The sequence below is a fragment of the Lolium rigidum genome, chromosome 7 (assembly GCF_022539505.1).
Source record: "Lolium rigidum isolate FL_2022 chromosome 7, APGP_CSIRO_Lrig_0.1, whole genome shotgun sequence".
Lineage (NCBI taxonomy): Eukaryota > Viridiplantae > Streptophyta > Magnoliopsida > Poales > Poaceae > Lolium > Lolium rigidum.
The window spans coordinates 108308914-108326872 of NC_061514.1; positions in this window are offsets into that span (position 1 = coordinate 108308914).

Sequence of the window (17959 nt, forward strand, 5' to 3'; positions counted from 1 at the left end):
TATTAGAAAATATTTTTAATGCTAGTACTAATTTTATATCGAATATTTTTTATATACATAGATTAATTTTTAAACAAGGATAACACATGAAAAAGGAGAAATAATTTTTCAACAAAATAGAGGGAGTAGTAGAGTAGTATATAGCGACAATTAATATGGGCTGGGTACAAGGAGTACTGGGGTACTACTATTTTTCGAGAGGAAATAGCAGATCACATGTGTCTTTTTATTTTTGCAAGGAATACCACACTTTGATGTAATTATTTGCATACAACACATAATCAGTAATTAACACAATTGATGGCCACTTAATCAGTCCCCTTTGTCAGCCGTCCAACGTGGTAATTCCTCTTCATTGTCTTGTCCCTACCAGGCGGCCACCCTGGAGATAGCCGGTGGCGCGCCATTGAGTCCAGAATACCCTCTGTCTCCTCGTGCGTGTGGGCGCACCGCCGCCAGCATCAAATCATCAATGTTCAAAATTGGAAAAGGTTTAAATTTTGATAAAAATTTCAAATTTTGAAAAAGTTTAGATTTTAAAAATGTTAGGACTACGAAAAATATTCAAATTTTGAAAATTTATAAATAAAAAAATTAAATTCTTAAAAAAAGAATTGCAAAGTTCCTGATTTTATATTTATTTAGATTAAAAAAATGTTCATAGTTTAAATTTTGTTCACATTTAGAATTGAAAAATGTCCAGATTTTAAATTTGTTCAGATTTTAAAAATGATGAGAACATGAAATATTTAGATTTTGAAAAGTGTCCAAATTTTGGAAATATTAATATTTATTTTTAAAAATATTCAACTATTACAAAATTATTGTTTAAAAAAATGTTCAGATTTTTGAAAATAGTCAACTGATGATGCGACAGACAACAGAGAGGAATTGTCACGCCGCCTGATAGTAAGCCCGATTAATTAATTATCCATCAAGCTGCTTAATTTTTTTGTGTTCTATGCAAACAATGATAGCAAAATGTGATGTTCCTTGCAACAAAAAACCAGTGTTGTGGTTCTTTGCAAAGAAAAAAAGACACCAACAAATGGTGTAAGAGCAAGTATAACAATTTATAGTCAGTACCGCTACAAGGATTAAAATAATATATTTGTGTCTAGTTGGAGAAGAGAGAAGAGGAGAGAGAATGTATGTGTGCTCCTAGATAAGTTGTGTGAATACAAAGCGGATCATCTATTGAAAAATAGTACTACATTCTTATAGCCAACTACTACTATTATACTTGTTGGCTACATGTTGGCTATAGATAGCATGAGATTTTGCTTATAATTAACAACCATATTATTGGAGTTACTTTCCTCATTTTTCGAGACCATAGGGACTCCACATATTATTGCGGAGTACTGTACGTGGTCGCTCCCGCCATTGCCCATTGGTTGGACCGTCGCGGACCGCGGTTTGACGCATCCAGCTGTGCGGCACGATGCCTGCACTGCGTGCATACAGCAGCTTGTTGGAAGCATTATGCTTTGGAGCGGTGCTATACGTACGATAATTTTCGTACGGTTACTGTACGATCCTATGTGGCAGCACCGTCGCGCGCTCGATGACGTTCATTCGTCAAGCAACTGCGGGCACCTGCGCAGATGGAGCAACCAACTGTTGGCAGAGGCAGCGAGCAGGTCCGCATGGGAGCAGCACCGCCGAGCAAAGCACCACGGAGTCACGGATTCGCCCCTTGAGCAGCCCGTAGAGCACCGCATCCTATCCGCTCCTCCGATTCCGTAGCTCCACGCCTAGCCTTTGTGGCCGCCGGTGCCTGCGGAAATCAAGGGGACGACGAGCTGGCGGCGTTCATGGAGGCGACAATGAGCTAGGCGGAGGAGTCCAAAGAGGAGGCAGGATTGGTTGGCCTCGTGCTGCAATGAGCACTAGCATGCCAAGCAGCAGCGAGCATCGTAGCAAGGTCAATGCAGGCTCGATTTGGGAACGAAGCACCTCAATTACAGGCTCGATTCGCTTGCCAATTTGTAGTCGTCGACTCGTCGTGTTCATCTCCAACAATGAGAACAAACCAACAAGGACGATGAAAGGACGCAAAGCCCAAAATCAATGTGGAGTTGTTGACAAATTTTGACTAGTTCTGCGGGTTCAGGTTTAGACTGGACGTGGCCATGAGTGAGAGGATTGATTAGCGCTATCAGCATAATATCACGAGGCGGAGGAAGTACATCGTACAAAGATCGGACGTAACTTGTCGTGTGTGAAGCAATTCCGTATGCTTTGGCAGGCCGAGCGACGACGATTTCTGACGTGTCATTCCTGATGCCTGGTTTTGGATATAGCGTGCTCTGCTCCTGTTCGCCTTCGTCACCGTGGGCTCCGCCTCCGTTAATTAGATTAGTGCGTGCATGATGAGGCGCACTATGATTTGGTTTTGGTTAGCTGAAAGGTGCGGCCATGTCAGCCCGCGTGTATGGCGTTATCGCTACGCATCGAATCTGAATCTCCGTATCATCACAACTTATACACGTAGAGGGCCCACAACTTTGCTGTTGTTGGAATCTTGCTTACGAAAGTTGGAGTGGAGTCCGTAGTGGAGACCTCATCTTAATCCAGGAAGGAGAGTATTAGCATCGGATTCCGACATGAAGTGCGTTCCGCGCGTGCAATCATGCGCCCAAGTGGAGCGGACACAGTGTACGCGTCCATGTCATACGTACTGGCACAAGTCAGGACGTAATCGTAATGCATGCGTACGTCGGGTTGGGAATAATAATACTTCCTCCGTTCGATGAAACATTTTAGAAATTTATTAAAATTTAAGTATATGTACTATTTAGTGTTTAGATATATATTTAAATTTAGATAAATCTCATACAAGTTTCAAGATACGGAGGAAGTATATATAAGAACAAGGATTTAGAAAAGAATTGAAGAGGGCAAAAGGAACGGCTTTTTTATCGATTCGAGAAGCCAGCTCTCCGGTCCCAGTTTTATTAAAATGAAACCATTTGTTCTTTATTTTTTTGAGAACCCACGGAAGAGCTGCACGTCTTTGTATTAAGCTTAAAAGAGAAAAACTTTGATCCAGTTTATAAGTGAAATCAGACCGAAAACCGAACACATGATGTCTTTCGGTTTACAATGCATGCGCAAGCAAACACACGACAAGCAAACGCCTTGCTCAACCACCGGCCAACAAGGCGCAAGGTAAAGGCACAAGGTCTCAAACCGTGTCACATCCATAACATGCCTACCTAGCATGACCCTAACCCTAGGAAGGTACACGTCGACGTACAACCCACCCATAAAAAGGCGAGAGGGCGGCAGGACCTGACCGGACCGAGAGGAAGCAACGATGAGCAGGCACCAGCAAAGAGTACATGGCGCTCCGAAGACCCACGCTCTAAGTAGTGGCCACCTCTAACTCTAGATGTCGTCTTGGCACTCCCGAAACTACCTCGACAGAGCCTCCAACGAGGGGACAACATCAAAATGATACCACTGCCTGATCCAACAACTTGATCTAGGGTTTCCCCTGATGTCCTGGACGGGATGGAAAGAATAGAGGCTCGACGACGCCTTCAAGAAGGTGACAGCGCATGCGGATGTCAACGTCATTCGCAACCGTGCAGGATTTCTCCTAGCCCTATCTTAAACCCCAATTTCCATTTAAACAACGCACACAAGAGCCATCACACGAGGCCACCAAAGAGACACGACCGCATGGCATGGCGGGCGAGGGAGTAGGGGTCAGCCTCTAGCATCACCCAGTAGCCCAACAAGCTGCTACTGAACTTCCACATCCCCGCGCGGCCAAGCATGCAACGACCTCCTGCCAACAGCATCGGCGAGGGAAAGCAACGGCGGCGGCCCAGGTCGAGCCCTCCAACACCCGGTGCGACTAGCTCCAGCACATGGGCACCCTCCGCCGCTCCAGCACACAACAGACACTGCCACCATGCCAGACGCGAGATGACTGCGGCCCGCCCGGCCCAGATCGGGCCTAGAATGGGCCCGAGCACTGCCGACGGCCAGCACGCCGCACGACCCCCCACCCGCCAAATCATTACCGTCTGCCACCTACACCGTGACCCTCCGCCATGTCGACTCTCCGCGGGAAGAGGATACGAGTGGAGTCTGCCCACCTTGCCCACTGCCTTTGCTAGCCAGGCGCCGCCATTGTCGGCGCCGGCGGCGGCAGCAGCCAGATGAGCTTGGAATCTGGGGTTTTTTTAGGGTTTGCGGGGTACCCTCTAGAGCCACCCGCTGAGCGGCCCTGGAGGGAGAGGGATTTAATTACACGGAACACAACACTTGAAGGGTGAAACCAATAATTTAGAAAGATGGTGTACAATGCAAGCTGTTTAGATAGGTGGTTAAGAAAATGGATTTGCTAGTTCTTAGCTAGCTGAGAACTAACTTCATGCTCAATCAAGTCTTACATCATCCGATTTGTATCGTGATTTGTGTTAGTCATGAGTTGCAACTAAACTTTGATGACAATATCTAAGTTCTTAGTCGACTGAGAAATAGTCATACCCCTAATAAAATAAACCAACCATTTTGATAAGCGTAGTTGTTTAAGTAAATATTAGTTTATTTCTGTAAGCATCTTCCAAAGTATCTTGCATTGTACATGCCTGAAAGCGGCCGCCGGTGCTCAATCATATTTGCATTTTGCAACTTGCAAGCAGCACGCATGCGTGGAGACTGGAGAGACCGGGCGAACCTATTTTAAGAGATCGATCTCCATCACCTGGTTTCACAGGGACCGAGCCACGATTTTGACCTCTGCTCACATCACCTTCAAGACTCAATTAAGAGAGCACCGAAAGGTTAGTGATATTAAAGAACATTACTTGCATGGGCAGTCCGCACGGACCATGAGTCTCATAGCGCCGGCACTGATGCACGAAATAATCTTGTGGCTACTATACACGCACGCACTGATCGACGGAGACATGCACCAGCACCTCTCGATCGATCAGCTAGCGAGAGCGCGGCTGTGATGTCAATAAGGTTGCCAAATTGGTAACCACGGACGTTGCCGCCATGTTCTAATTGCGCACGCGTCGACCGGGTCAGCCAAGTGCTGGATTCCACCGCGCAAGCAGCAGCGAAAAGTATTGCCTCTCCATCGCTCTCAAAGGTTAAGTGCGAAATGTGCTCGAGTAGTGGTCACCACCCACGGAAATATTTCATCACGAGAAAAAGGGATAACATGTGTTGATACTTGACAGGCATACACTACTACACTAACTTATTTATCAGATACCCGCAAAATCAAAGAAGCCTTAGGTATGTTGTACTTCTTTCAGCACTAAATACTGTTGAATATATAAACAAATTAGCATATGATCTAATTCGAACAAGTAACTAACATAGCATGATCGTAGAAATAGTAATAAAATCAATCATAAAGATTAACATGATAGATGCACATATAGCATCGAAACAAGATAAATCTATTCCATCTACTCCCAAACACCATAACTAGAAATTCTAGCAAGATATGACAGAGAGAGGAGAGTCACCTGCGGTGCAGTAGCAGTGTCGACATCATCGTCGGTGTTGTCTTCCATGTTGAGGTTGTCGAAGAGGTCATAAACGTTCGGGAAGCAGTCGTCGTTGGCGAACTCATCGTCCTACTGTCCGTCTATCGGTGCACGCCGAAAGATGGGATGAAGAAGATGATGGCGGCAGCGCAAGGATGCAGATGCATATGTGCCTTGTACAGGCTAAGGTTCACGTCAACATTTATACAGTGCGGTTTAGGAAGATTGTGGGGCGTAACCCATATCCGAACCGGCACGGTCACAATCCAGAAAATCCAAAACGAAACAGATGTGACTGACATGATTAGTTTCTCATTGATCCATGCTTATAATAACTTTCTAACTATATAAATTTTATGGCACAAAATTTAATTTATGTTTTTGGTGCTCAAATAAATGGTTAAATTTTTCTTAAACCATGTGCATGCTGAAGCGAAGGAAACTAACCAGCCTGCACTAAGACTAGCCATAATGGGATTATCACAAATAGTATTATGCATGCCATGTTGGCCAAATTCTGATGTAGCATAATAATTAATGAGAGACAAGTGAAAGTGGTATCATAGGTACATACTGTATGATAACGCGTAAAACTAGTAAAGTAAATGGCAAATACATCATGTACACACATTTATATTGAGAATCTACAAAATATTAAATACGATAAAATTATGATACTACATCATGGTACTATGTATTGTATGTGTGGTATTATAAAGTAGTAATATATGCACGACCGTGTATAATACTTCCTATTATGACCAGTCTACCAATGTCTATGTTTATAACACATTTCGCGTCCATGCCAGCATGTCCCCAAGGTACGCAGTAACACAGGTCCATTTTTTCATGCACAATGTGCGAATCCAGCAATCCTTACTGCAATTATAAGGACATGGTGTTTCTGCACCCAAGAACATATGCACCTTTTATTTACAATGCATTTTAAATATATTAAAAAATATTAAATAAGTACAAAAAATGTCTCGTGTATATCTTGACATGTTACATGCTCGTAAAGTTGCTTCAACAAAAAATCGACATGTTTTGTGTCCTGTGTAAAAAAATTTGCTGCTAAAATAATCCATTTATTGAGACTTTTTACACAGGCACAAAAATATCGATTTTATGTGAAAATTTGTGTGCGCACATGGATCTGTCCATGTACATACGATTTTTTTTCTAATTTTATTAATTTATAAAATATATTTTATGCAGTGCATGTTCCTCCGGGCTCAGTTTTGAGTTTCCGCTACGTGAAAGCAATCTCCCGGTCCACGCTTTTCCTAGACCTGGACCCTGGTGACGTGGCCTGTCGGGATAGACGGCGTGGCATCCACTATATGTGCTAAAAGTGTCTGTCAGTTCGTGGGCCCTAGATGACGCGGAGCGCCAGGGAATAATCCAGCGGGGCCCGTTGTATCATAAACCAATGAAACATTGTTCGTTAAGGGAAGATTTCCATACAAGTATTATTCCACTCAGCGAACACTACAGGTCAACTTAAGAGAGTGACACGCTACCATATTATTCAGAAGAAAATAATAGTTCAGTGCAATGTGCAATGTCACCTGAGGCTGGCTCGTCACCGGCTCACCGCTCGTCAGCCGCACGCACTGAGCCTGAGCGTGTTCATCTCATATCATACCCACGCACCACTATCATGCATGCCCTTATCGTACCCGAACCAATATGCTTTTCATCTCCTAGAATTATGCAGTGGCACCTAGGCTGAACGAAACCCAATTTACTCAGCAGGTCAAAAAAATGTATTTTCGGATATTTAAAAAGTTTTAAATTTTTTTTTTCATATAGAGAATACACGTACTTATGAGGGTGCCAAATTACGTATAAAAAATTAAAAATATATAGCATGCAGGAAAATGACAAGTTTACAATGAAGATACCCCACATATTTTCAAAAGGTCTCTAACTTAGTACGCGGACACCATGTAACTTAAAAAAACTTGTAAGTATAATCAAATTCAGAACTATTCCAATTAGTTTCACCAGTACGCATATTCTGAATATTTGAGTTATTCATGTCCCACCACACGTGGCCATAATCCTACGGCTGGAGCAATCGCCGACTCTACAACCTATTGAGCAGCCTGCCAAATTTCCAAACATTTGTATACATTTTTCGATAAAATAGATCTAAAACACTCACTGAGTTACATGTGTCCTCTATTTTTGTTTGTTTGAGAAACACATTACGCACATACGCTATCTCGAGGTGGCTTCACATCCAATTGGCAAGGGAGATGGTTGGCACGCGGCGGCGGGTTGTTTTACCCCGATCTGGTTCAGTAGGGCTCGATTGGATTTGGGCTACTCTGATCTGTGATGCACATCTGCATCGGTGGCTGCATCGCGGTCTAGTCAGTGTCGGTTTTGAACTTGCATGGCTGCTAATGAAAACCGAGGCGGGCAGTGGCGGCCCCTCTTGGCTTTGTTTCCTTGTCGTAGGCATCGGATTCTCTAGGGGAAACCCTAGATCGGGCCCTCGGATCAGACGTTGCTGACACTTTCATTGTTGTTCTCCCTCTCGAGGGCAGCATTTTTGGAGCTCATACTGAGTGGAGTGATCTCAAGGCAGAACATTGTTGCTTTCTTCCGTATCAGCAACGGCGACTCTGGCGGCATGCTCCAATGTAGGCTCGATGTAGGTCGCGTGATGGTGGACAGGGTGGAGGCGTTGTCTGGCGTCCTGGTGGTGTCGATGGTATGGCTAGCATTGGCTATGCATATCTAGGCCCTGAAGATGGACCAACGGTTCATGGCAGTGACAACATGTGTAGCGTGTGTAAGAGGTGCTCACTAAGAGTCTATTAGACCGGATGAGCGCTCCTATTTCGCTTAGTAGGTGTCTCGGGTATACAATGTTTCCGGTTTCTTGTTGATGAGAGTTTTTTTAAAAAAAATTAGGGAATAAGGCTCTGCTAATATGATCTTCACTCGTTATCGAGTATGTATGTGTTGCGTGGTGGCTTTGGATATTTTGATGTATGATCTTTGTTAGATCTTTGTTGAATACATCAATAAAAAGTTGTATGCATCCTTTTGATGGAGTACTTCCTCCATTTTCAAAAAAAAGCACTAAATTGTATAAACGCACACATAACCCTATCCTTATAAGCACATCCAAAAGGTTAAGCTGGCTGGTCAGATCTTAAGAGTGATGAATTCACCATAAATATCTTGCTATGGATAAACATGTTGTTTTCTACTAAAAAATTATTTCACATTTATAAGACAAACATGTGTGAAAGCTGATGTTTGAGCTCTCACGAGCTAAAAGCATGACCACCCTTCTAATCATGCAACTTTCCTCGAAATAGGCTTTCGCCCCGCTTTATAAATAAAGCAACCACACCATACAACAGTTCAAGCAAACAAAAGAAAAACGCTGGGGCAACAACACAAACATGCCCAACACAAGGAAAAGATACAAAGGAAGCCAGCGGCACATCGACACAACGATAACACCCCTCAACCGTAGCACCCTCCAGAATTGTCCCACCACGCGGCAAGCACCCCGGATCATCAAGTACCAAGGCAGCACCTTCAAGAAGGAATGCGACGTCGATACGACGCTGCTGCCCGGACCAACTAAGAGCATTGATACGTCTCCGACGTATCGATAATTTCTTATGTTCCATGCCACATTATTGATGATATCTACATGTTTTATACACATTATATGTCGTATTTATGCATTTTCCGGCACTAACCTATTAACGAGATGCCGAAGAGCCGCTTGTCTGTTTTCTACCGTTTTTGGTTTCAGAAATCCTACAAAGGAAATATTCTCGGAATTGGACGAAATCAACGCCCAGGGTCCTATTTTTGCACGAAGCTTCCTGAAGACCGAGGGGGAAAGGAAGTGGGGCCACGAGGCGCCGACACAATAGGGCGGCGCGGCCCAGCCCCTGGCCGCGCGGCCCTGGCGTGTGGGGCCCTCGTGTGGCCCCCCGCGTTGCCCTTCCGCCTACTTAAAGCCTTCGTCGCGAAACCCCCAGTACCGAGAGCCACGATACGGAAAACCTTATCGTGACGCTGCCGCCGCCAATCCCATCTCGGGGGATTCTAGAGATCACCTCCGGCACCTCGCCGGAGAGGGGAATCATCTCCCTGGAGGACTCTTCACCGCCATGGTCGCCTCCGGAGTGATGAGTGAGTAGTTCACCCTCGGACTATGGGTCCATAGCAGTAGCTAGATGGTTGTCTTCTCCTCATGTGCTTCATTGTCGGATCTTGTGAGCTGCCTAACATGATCAAGATCATCTATCTGTAATTATATATGTTGTGTTTGTCGGGATTCGATGGATAGAGAATACTATGTTATGTTGATTATCAATCTATTACCTATGTGTTGTTTATGATCTTGCATGCTCTCCGTTATTAGTAGAGGCTCGGCCAAGTTTTTGCTCTTAACTCCAAGAGGGAGTATTTATGTCGATAGTGGGTTCATGCCTCCATTAAATCTGGGACGAGTGACGAAAGTTCTAAGGTTGTGGATGTGCTTGTTGCCACTAGGGATAAAACATTGATGCTATGTCCGAGGATGTAGTTATTGATTACATTACGCACCATACTTAATGCAATTGTCTCGTTGTTTTGCAACTTAATACTCGGAAGGGGTTCGGATGATAACCTCGAAGGTGGACTTTTTAGGCATAGATGCATGCTCGGATAGCGGTCTATGTACTTTGTCGTAATGCCCAATTAAATCTCACAATATTCATCATATCATGTATGTGCATTGTTATGCCCTCTCTATTTGTCAATTGCCCGATCGTAATTTGTTCACCCAACATGCTATTTATCTTATGGGAGAGACACCTCTAGTGAACTGTGGACCCCGGTCCATTCTTTTACATCGAATACAATCTGCAATACTTGTTCTACTCGTTTTCTGCAAACAATCATCATCCACACTATACATCTAATCCTTTGTTACAGCAAGCCGGTGAGATTGACAACCTCACTATTTCGTTGGGGCAAAGTACTTTGGTTGTGTTGTGCAGGTTCCACGTTGGCGCCGGAATCCATGGTGTTGCGCCGCACTACATCCCGCCACCATCAACCTTCAACGTGCTTCTTGGCTCCTCCCTGGTTCGATAAACCTTGGTTTCTTTCCGAGGGAAAACTTGCTCGCTGTGCGCATCATACCTTCCTCTTGGGGTTCCCAACGAACGTGTGAGTTACACGCCATCAAGCATATTTTCTCGGCGCCGTTGCCGGGAGATCAAGACACGCTGCAAGGGGAGTCTCCACAATCCAATCTCTTTACTTTGTTTTTGTATTGCTTTATTTTATTTACTACTTTGTTTGCTGCATTATATCAAAACACACAAAAAATAGTTGCTAGCTTTACTTTATTTACTGTCTTGCACTCTATATCAAAAACACAAAAAATTAGTTACTTCATTTATTTTATCTAGTTTGGTTTATTTACTACTGCTAAAATGGCCACTCCTGAAAATACTAAGTTGTGTGACTTCACAACCACAAATAATAATGATTTCTTATGCACACCTATTGCTCCACCTGCTACTACGGCAGAATTCTTTGAAATTAAACCCGCTTTACTGAATCTTGTTATGCGAGAGCAATTTTCTGGTGTTAGTTCCGATGATGCTCGCTGCCCATCTCAATAATTTTGTTGAATTGTGTGAAATGCAAAAGTATAAAGATGTAGATGGTGACATTATAAAATTAAAATTGTTTCCTTTCTCATTAAGAGGAAGAGCTAAAGATTGGTTGCTATCTCTCGCCTAAGAATAGTATTGATTCATGGACTAAATGCAAGGATGCTTTTATTGGTAGATATTATCCCCCTGCTAAAATTATATCTTTGAGGAGTAGCATAATGAATTTTAAACAATTGGATAATGAGCATGTCGCTCAAGCTTGGGAAAGAATGAAATCTTTGGTTAAAAATTGCCCAACCCATGGATCGACTACTTGGATGATCATCCAAACCTTTTATGCGAGGATCGAACTTTTCTTCGCGGAACCTATTGGATTCAGCTGCTGGAGGTACCTTTATGTCCATCACTCTTGGTGAAGCAACAAAGCTCCTTGATAATATGATGATTAATTACTCCGAATGGCACACCGGAAAGAGCTCCACAAGGTAAGAAGGTAAATTCCGTCGAAGAAACCTCTTCCTTGAGTGATAAGATTGATGCTATTATGTCTATGCTTGTGAATGATAGGACTAATGTTGATCCTAATAATGTTCCGTTAGCTTCATTGGTTGCCCAAGAAGAACATGTTGATGTAAACTTCATTAAAAATAATAATTTCAACAACAATGCTTATCGGAACAATTCTAGCAATAACTATAGGCCATATCCTTATAATAATGGTAACGGTTATGCTAATTCTTATGGGAATTCTTACAACAATAATAGGAACACACCCCCTGGACTTGAAGCTATGCTTAAAGAATTTATTAGTACACAAACCGCTTTTAACAAATCTGTTGAGGAAAAGCTCAATAAAATTGATATTCTCGCTTCTAAGGTTGATAGTCTTGCCTCCGATGTTGATCTTTTGAAATCGAAAGTTATGCCTAATAAGGATATTGAAAATAAAATTGTTACTACAGCAAATACCATCCAAGTTAGAATTAATGAGAATATAAGATTGATGGCCGAATTGCATGCTAGGTGGGAAAGAGAAGAAAATGAAAAACTAGCTAAAGAGAATAATGTAGCTAAAGTTTGGACTATTACCACCACTAGTAATGCTAATGCTCCACATGTTGCTGCACCTCCTACTATTAATGGTAAAATAATTGGTGTTGGCAATGTTACTACTCCTAGTGCAAAGCGCGCAAAATTACCTGAAACTGCTAAAACTACGAAACCGCTCGTGATAAAACCGCTGAAATTTTTTCCAACATTGGGGATGATGATCCCATTGCTGTAGATCATAATGGTTTGGATTTTGATGATTGCCACATCTCTGAAGTTATAAAGTTCTTACAAAAACTTGCTAAGAGTCCCAATGCTAGTGCTATAAATTTGGCTTTCACAAAACATATTACAAATGCTCTCATAAAAGCTAGAGAGGAGAAACTAAAACTTGAAACTTCTATTCCTAGAAAGTTAGAGGATGGTTGGGAGCCCATCATTAAGATGAATGTCAATGACTTTGATTGTAATGCTTTATGTGATCTTGGTGCAAGTATTTCCGTTATGCCTAAGAAAATTTATAAGGGATTTCTATTTTCGTGCCCTCGGTTCCTTAGTTGTGCTCAGTTTTCCCCAGCCCCTTAGTTTTTCCTCAGTTTTACCCTAGCCTTTGTCTGAAGACCCGCAGAAGGAGCTCAGACGGAAGGAATCCGTTTATTTGGACGTTCGTGCTGACGTGTTGCGCCGCGTCGTCTGTGGGGCCGCGTCGCGTGGGGCTGGTAGAAAGGGACCGCGTGGGACAGGACGAGAAGCGTTTGGTTGCACGTGAGCAGGAGCTGGGTTTTGTCTCTCTCGGCCCAAATTGGCATTCCTTTTCCCCTCTTTCTCTCTCTGTCTTTTTCACCAAATTAGTATCAAATCTAGAGAAGCTTCTATTTCTGTCTTTCTTCAATATGGCAGCAAATCTAGTAGCAAATCTCTGGGGTTATTTATGCCTTTTGGCCCTCGTTTTTGCCCAATATGGCAGCAAATCTAGTAGCAAATCTAGAAGCTATTATATGATAAATTCACAGCGAGCATAATCGGAAAACTAAGTATAATACATAGGTAAACCGCATACAGCAGCCAAAAGCAGCCAATAACATTGTTAATGTTCACGACAAACTAAGCTGCAAAAATATACAAGATCACGCACGCAATGTATGGACAACAAGAAGATTAGGATGAATGAATTTGTTCTTCATTCCTCCCCATATATTTCTTCGTCGCTCCATTCGTGCATTTCCCCAAGGAAATATTCATTGAACTCCTTCCGTCCGCAAGTGTGAGGCCAATACATCCTCCAAACGGTATGGCATGTGTTCATTTCTCAAACCGTAGAGTCCTATTCTATCCACACGTAGTGGCCACTCATCCCAGGCATTTGTATCATGAGAGTACTCTCTGATTTAACCCAAATCCGTGTAGTAGATGCTGCCAGGTTGAAGTGTCGGGTACACTCTGGTGTCGACAGAGATACACCGGATATAATTCACGAAGAAGGCATTACTGCCAATGTTACTGACCGGATGGAGAGAGCGGCTCTAGTGTCCACACGGTACACCAATGGTTTGCCCGCCAAAGCCGCGCTGACCAACAACACAAGCAGCGAGATCACCATCCGACTTCACAAGGTAGAACTTCGACGTCCAAGTTCTGGAAATGAAATTAGTGTCTCCATCTTGACAAGTGTCTCGCGCGCTGCTGCAACCTGTACATTGGTGCACACTATTCTTCCGATCTCAAAATTGTCCGCAGCTACCGCATACGGTTCACCATTGAACGGGGTAATGCAACGCAAACAATGGTTCTTGATCGAAAATCTTCCTTCTCCCCAATCCCCATCTTCATTTATATCCTTAGTTGGAGTGCTCTCATCGACCCAACCAATTTCCGGCGGGTAATGTGCGGCAACGAAGACCATAGTCGGGGATTTGATAACAGCGATTGATTTCAGAAAAACAGATGGCATCTGCGCCTCAAACATAGTGTTCGATTTCTTTGTGAGTGGGTTCAGCAGCCGTATCTTGTGCGGCGGGTTCTTCGGGCAAGCACGATGACGCCACGGGAAAAGCCGACGAAGTAGAATCTAAAATATATTGAAAAGATAACATTCAGCACTAAGATTGAAAATAAGATCTATGGTGACGCCACGGGAAAAGCCGAGGAATTTGAACCTTGCACGAACTGCAGATAGATCTATGGTGACGTAGCGGGATGTGCCGAGATGGAGGAAGGTGAACTCAGCGGCGCGTGGAAGGGCGTGGTGTAGCATGATCCATTCGTGCAGGTGCACGTCGGGATCAGGTAAACCCGAGCGCCAAGTTCTACGGACTTGCCTCATAGCAGAGTAGCTGTCCACGTACTCCTCTTTCGCCAATAAGCATTCGCCGATCTTGTGAAGTGGTCCGTCAGCCGTGAGACCGGCCCGAGCTCACGGAGGCGCCGCGCTTGGATGCGCCGCCCTCGGAGGCGACGGGCTCGGCGGCGACGGGCTCGGCGGCGACGGGCTCGGAGGCGACGGGCTCGGAGGCGACGGGCTCGGGGCGATGGCCGCCGGCGCATTCTTCTTCTCCATCGCCGGCAGGGGAGGGCTCGTACGGCGGTTGGGGTTTTTGGAGAAGTTGATGGGACGTGAGAGGGGTGGTTTCGTGCGTGAGCGATAATGAGACGTACTCGTGTGCACAGGGAGGGAGAGAGGGGCTTACGCGTCCTAAATGCGACCCGCATCAACAATGGCACGTCTTCCACGTCCGCACCGCGACACGCGTCAACAATGGCACGTCTTCCACTTCGCACCGCAACACGCGTCCTCGAGTCTAACCCTGGAAATTTAGATATACTCAGGTATACCCTCGAGTCATATACTAGCATTTTTTGTATGCTCAGTTTTCACCTTGAGTGCTAATACTCGGCTAGTGCAATATACTCAGCTTTACCCTCAAGTGGCTGGTCAACGAGAGAGTCAACAAATGGGATTAACTAGTTAAATGAGTTATTTAATGTGCAAAAAATTCCGAAAAAGAGTGGCACTTACTCATGGAGTCTTTACCACAAATTTCCACTTCTCAAATCATAGATAAATCGTAGATAAATCAAGTTTCACCACAAATTGCCACTTCTCAAATCACCTAGTAGCTATGAAGGTGCATGGTTTTCCATAATAAGCCCTACCCAAAACAGCTTTCCCCAAAACATACTTTGTCTGAATGAGACCATAATTTTCACACTCATGTAGATTTGTATTGCAAATAGTTTGAGGTAGGCCAAGATGGGTTTCATTGTACAAAACACGCATTTTCCATTTTATAAATCTCATATTTGAATCCCTTAGTCTTTTTACTACTCACTTGCCCTTGGTTTCTTGATACTACTCAGTTTTGCCCTCTCCCTTCACAAACTCTCACAGACGCCCAACATTGCCCTGATTGGTCTAGCCCATGTCACGCGGATCGTGCCGATGACCGTTGATCGTATGATCTAACGGGCAGATAACCCCTATCTCTCTCTCCGGTCGGGGCCACCACCCTCTCTCTCTCTCTGTCGTCGGTTAGCTTCACGCAAAGTTTGGTTTTCTGCATTATTTTTCACGAGCTAAATTATAAACTCTTTTTAGGCATTACTTTTCACGCAAAAAATGATAAACCATCACTGATTTGTTGTAGCCATTACTTTTCACGCAAAAAAAATGATACACCATCACCCATTTCTTGTACCCATTACTTTTCACGCAAAAAACGATAAATCATCACCGATTTGTTGTAGCCATTACTTTTCACGCAAAAAATGATACACCGTCACCCATTTCTTGTAGCCATTACTTTTCACGCAAAAACGATAAACCATCACCGATTTGTTGTAGCCATTACTTTTCACGCACAAAAATGATACACCATCACCCATTTCGTGTACCCATTACTTTTCACGCAAAAAACGATAAACCATCACCGATTTGTTGTAGCCATTACTTTTCACGCACAAAAATGATACACCATCACCCATTTCGTGTACCCATTACTTTTCACGCAAAAAATGATAAACCATCACCGATTTTGTTGTAGCCATTACTTTTCACGCACAAAAATGATAAACCATCACCGATTTGTTGTAGCCATTACTTTTCACGCACAAAAATGATACACCATCACCCATTTCGTGTAGCCATTACTTTTCACGCAAAAAATGATACACCATCACCCATTTCTTGTACCCATTACTTTTCACGCAAAAAACGATAAACCATCACCGATTTCTTGTAGCCATTACTTTCCTTTTAGGCATTACTTTTCACGGTAAAATGATAAACTATACCCCCACAACGGTCGTCTCCTCCTTAATTTATTGTGTATAAACCCCCACAACGGTCATCTCCTCCTTATTTTATTGTGTAAACCCTACAACGGTCATCTCTCCCTTATAAACACCCACACGGCCATCCCTTGTGTCAATAGGTTCTGCCTCTCTCTTCTTTTCGTTCACATACACTTTATCCATTGCCATGGCTTCCACGTCTCGGACGCGGACCGGAAGGGGAAGGGGAAGGGGAAGTGGATCATCATCATTGCCACCACCACCGTCAACACCGCCATTGATCATAGAGGAGTTCTTCATCGTCGTCTATGAAGACCCTTTGGTCAAGAAGGTACGTACGCGTTCCCACATATATGATGCATGTGATTAATTATGGGCATGTTCTAAAAAACCTTTAATTTCAAGGGTTCCCTAATTTCAAACGATCGGCGCTCGATCTCTTTGCAGGAACTCCCAAAAAATTTGCGGACTATCTTGCTCGGCAAGGAGCCAGCTAAGGCTGTATCCGCGAGCAGCTGACTCGCGGTCCTCGTCTCCGGACCGTGGAGGTCCTATTTGACGGACAAGGCCGGATGTACCTCGACAAGGGCTGGGAGAAATTCGCCATCGCGCACGGTGTGGATTTCGGCTGGTTCCTACACTTCAAATATGAAGGCGATGATGTGCTCACAGTGAAGGTGTTCGACGAAACAATGTGCAGGAGGTACTACTACTCAGACGACGAAGATACTGACGATGAAAGCGACGACGATGTGAAGCCATGCATCCATCCCCTTTAGATAATTAAGGGGATTATGACCAAGAATATATATGTAGCTTCATATGCATCGATTTAGAGATCTAGCTATTTTCTATATATTATGCATGTAAAAAATAATATCGCATTTCCACTATTATTCGAGCACCACATCCTCCAAATGATGCCGATGCCGATGCCGATATCGGCATGGTCAGAACGGCTATGCTCGCCGCCACCGCTAGGTCAACGTCGGGATGCACAATGTTTAGCATAAGAGTCACTTTAGATTAAGCTGCGAAAATAGTCACGTGCCATGGGCTGAGGCGACCCCTACGAGAGCGGCTCTATATTATATTCTCTAAATAAAATAGATGACCACAGCGGTCATTGGCTGCGGAGGCCCCACGGAGCGGCAATATATAATTTTCTATAAATAAATAGACGACCCATCTGGTCATTGGCTGCGGCAGCCCCATAGAGCGGCCCCATTTGTCATTGGCAGCACCGCGTATACAATCAGGAAATAAAACGGCCCACGCGTCGGCCGGTAGATGGATCCACCCGTCGACACGAGACGGTCGGCGAGGAACCGACCTCACGGTAACGGTAAGGCCTCCGACCCGACGGCAACCCGCGTCTTCGAGGGGTTTCAAACTAGAGGGAGGGGAAAACTGAGGAAAAACTAACGAGCTTGGGAAGAC